We start from the raw sequence: 4,288 nt of genomic DNA on the forward strand, positions 1-4,288 counted from the left end.
AAGCAACCAATACCTCAAGGATTTTGATATTAGAGAAGCTGGAGAATCTTTAAATCAATGATTAAAAGTTAAATGGAACTTGCCCTCAACAATAAAAGCAGAGGGAAGAGGTTGGAAGCAATCATGGTGGAGCTAACCCAAAAGTCAGGGCTGGGAAGCCCAAAACTAAAGCAAGAAATATCAGCTAAATTAAAAATTGCTAAGGAAAATAAAGAGGAGGATGTTCTTCAGCTGTACAAATAAGAAGGAACCAAGAGAAAAGAAATGATGCCACTATGCCAAGTGGAGTTCAGATAAAAATAATTCAGATATAGCTATAAAACTAATGGCAACTATTTACCTCAGCTGTTTGATAACATGGAAGTAAACTTAGGGTAGCAGAGTGATGCAGTGGGAATATAAATTACCATTTCTGGGTACAAAGAAAAAACTTCTGGCAAAATAGTTAAGCTGCCCATAAACAAATTCAGGTTGCAAAAAGAAATCATCTTAAGCAGCAACAAAATAAAATCCTCTAGTATACTGTGTCTTTCCAAAGAACACAGCACTGAGACCCTGATATCCTAGTTTTGGATTAGTGAAACTACTCATCATGGGGAAGTTACACTAAGTGCATTCTCAGGACAGGCACCCACATTTAGACCAATGCACAAGAGGATGACATGAAAATAGGAGGAAAAATGGTTGTATGCAGAGCAATGCACAGAATTCCCAGGCTGTCAGTAGCCCAGGACTTGCCCAGTGCTTCTGGAGCTCACCCAGGAACCCCAGAAATTAGGGAAAAAGGCTTCACATTTCATAAAAAATTACCTGGTCAAACTCTTTGTACCATATAAATACCTTAATTTAGGTTCACCTATCACCCCAGACTCCCTGTGTATTCAGTTGAGAGAATCAGGCATTTGGGATAAGATTCATCTGACCTGTTTTAGCTGTAACACTTTTATCAGAAATGCTTGCTTCTCTTTGCTAATCTAAGACAGACTATGGCACCCACATGGGGAGCCCATGGAGACCTTCAGGTAAGCACCTGAGCCATAACACAGGCAACTTGCACAAGCTTCAACAGGTCCCAGCAGGGGACACAATAGAGGCAGCCTTGACCACTTCAGTACAGGCAAGCAGAGGAAATCAGAAAATGCTTCATCAGAAATAAGAACACTTGTTTTATTATCCCCACTTCCTTGGCTTTTTTCCTGCTATAAAATCATCATGTGTTTGTACAGTATTCTTATTCTGGGAATGTCTTTTGGTCCACATAAACATCTGCACTTAGTTACATTAGCCAGTATCCAAATCTCAGCGAGATCCTGCCCTGATTATTTTGTTCTGAGTGTTTTTGCCAGCTTCTATCCCCAGAACACCCTGGATTTATAGCTATGTCCAACCTCCAGCTTTGCTGGTTAGAATATTTTAACACACATGCTCAAACTGAATGCCTTTTGTACTAGGACAAAGCCTTTCCAGTAGGCTTAAGTAATAAACCATTAAATTGTGCTAGCATATTTCATTAGCAGCAGGAAAGTGAACTATTGTTGGATACATTTTGCTGGTCTGTATTTTTAACTATACTGTTTGACCTACATCTTTTGTCCAATTTCCTTAATGTCCAGCCATAAAATATGACCCTAGATTCAAATACCAAGAGAACCTGTTGTGGCAATTTTGCCTAACTCCGTGTAAAACAATCCAGATTTGGAGTAAATAAACCAACTAGCCTTTTTTGGGATCACTGTGTGTTTTTGTCTGCTGCCCTGTATAGCTAGATCCAAAACATTAATAAAAAATAAATAGACAGTTTCATCTGACAAGACAAAAACACACAGGATATAAATCAAAACAAGGATTTGTAAAAGAGTAGAGTAAGCACTTATTGAGCCAAAAATATACTGTTCTTGTGAAGAACTCTGCTCTGACCACTGTGCTTTCTCCAATGCACGTTTGTGGAGTTCCAGGCCAGAACATTTTTGGAGCATAAAGACATGAAGCATTCAGATCCCAGCAAAATTCACTGTCATCTGCCTAATTCTTGTGGAGCTGAACTTCGCCACAGTTGTGCACCAGCTTAACTTCACCCCTGCAGCTTCTAGGGAATTATTCACTGCTGTGTAAGGCTTATTTTATGTGACTGACGATTGCCTCAAACTGTGAATATGCTAATTAATAAATACTTCAGCTGACCTCCTACTCTACCCTCCCAAGATACAATCTGAAAACAAATTTTCTGCCTTTCTTCAAGCAATAAAATTGGTTTGGGACACAATTCCTTTGTATCTGGTTTGAACCTCCCAGCCCATGCTGAAAGGTATCTGCTTTGCTTTAGTGTGTGAAAACACACGTGCTAGAGAAACAAAAGCTTCAGAAAAAAAAAACAGCAAAAAAAATTTAAAATATAATTAAATCTTTTGAGGTGAAATACAAGTGATTTACCCCTGTCAACCAATGTAATCTCATGTATCATCCATTCTTATTTTCCCCTCTCAAATCCCAGCTCCTGGGTCTGAGCAAGACAGCTTTTTTGGCTCATGGTGCCCCTCTGAAGCAGGCAGAGATGAGAAATGTCCAGCTGCCGGCAGGACCAGGTTCACCTGTTTCCCCTTCCCTCCAGCCACTCACCCCTGAGAAGGGCAAACACAGCAATTTTGTTCTGGGACTGGAGAGGTCGTGTCAATGCACACATTTTGAAGACTGCTGTCATTTAAGCACTGCCCCATTCCCCTTGTTGACTGGCCCAAAGTTGCAGCCCTCCACCACAGCCCCTGTCCAAGAGGGGAGCCAGGGCCCTCCTTCTCCAGTTCCAGCTCCAAAATAGCCCCCTCTCCCCAGGATTTTATAGTCAACTAAAATACCTGGTCAAGACACAGAGAACAGGTGATTTATGCATTGTATCCCTGCCAGTATCAGTGATTCCAGTGTCCAGAAATGCATAAATTTACCTCAGAAAGAATGCATAAACCTACACCAGGAAAATACCATGCTTAGGATTTTGTCTAAGTGTTTTTAAGCATACAATGTGTTTTTCTAAACCAGAAATAATCCATAAGAATGATGTCTGTGCAATTTAACAGAGTGGAGGAAACCCATGCCTGAATATCATCTGAACAACCTGGTCTTCCACAGTCCTGATAAATACATTTAGGGCATATAAACTACACACACACACACACACATATACATTAAAAAGCTTGCACGCATAACTCCTGTCAAAGATTGTAACACTCTATTCTAAATATAAATTAATTATCTGAAATTTTTCCTAATCCTTTGCCTTGAAGGGTGCCAGAGTAAAACTTACTGATCCAAAGACTCAACCTTCCACTAGGACCATACCCCATTACTAGCCTTTATTCAAAACCCTTGACAGTATGCCTCCAATTCTTATTCTCACCTGCATACAGGCTTGAAAAAACCACTGCATTCTTTTTATAAAACAGATCTGCAGCAGAACTTACACATCTGGAAGAAGCTATTTTTTTTTTCTGCAATATGCAAACACCCAGGAAATTCAGTATCAGTCATAACCTCAAGACAATAATTTATTGCAACTAAATAACCAGTGTTGATTTGAAGTCACCATCACATTTTTTACTACATATACATAGTGGGGGGTGGAAAAGAACAGAGTCACCATTAGCATAAAGATCCATCTTGCATTTCTATAAGTACATAAATTCTACAACATGTACTGGTACACAGTTCAAGGGCTCCTCTATGACAGCTCAGATGTTGTACACTGTGCTAGAAGCAGGTTCTGTTGATGAGAAGACAAGCACCCAAGCGTTTGGTAGTGGCCCCTTCCATGCACTTAATCAAGGACATTCCCATATTATCATGGTTAAACCACGTCATGGGTTGTGCTTCCAGACCCCAGCTGTCCCTAAGACTGTCAATAAAGCTTATAGAGTAATAATATTAATAATAATGAAAATATATATAAATAAGAGACGATATGTCTTCTTCTGCCTCAGTTGCAATGATCTGAATCTTCAGTTACTAGAGAAAAGGAAACCCATTGTTTTTGATTGCATAGAAGAACTAGTCCTAGTTATTCTGGAAAAGCAAACTCTAAGTGTCTCCTTGGCAGAGGGAGAAACAGGACACCAAAGATCGCACTCTATTTTAGGGGTAAAAATGGTATAAAATTTTATTTGACAAGTTAATAAAAAAGCATTTAATTAGTCCATTAAAACACTTTATTACAAGAAAGCGTAATCCAGTTATAGCTACCCTACATGAAAGTTAATTCTGAGGTGAACAAATTGAAAATAAGCAGTTTAGAATCTATATC

Source organism: Pseudopipra pipra, chromosome 3 (assembly GCF_036250125.1).
Source record: "Pseudopipra pipra isolate bDixPip1 chromosome 3, bDixPip1.hap1, whole genome shotgun sequence".
NCBI classification, from domain to species: Eukaryota; Metazoa; Chordata; class Aves; order Passeriformes; family Pipridae; genus Pseudopipra; species Pseudopipra pipra.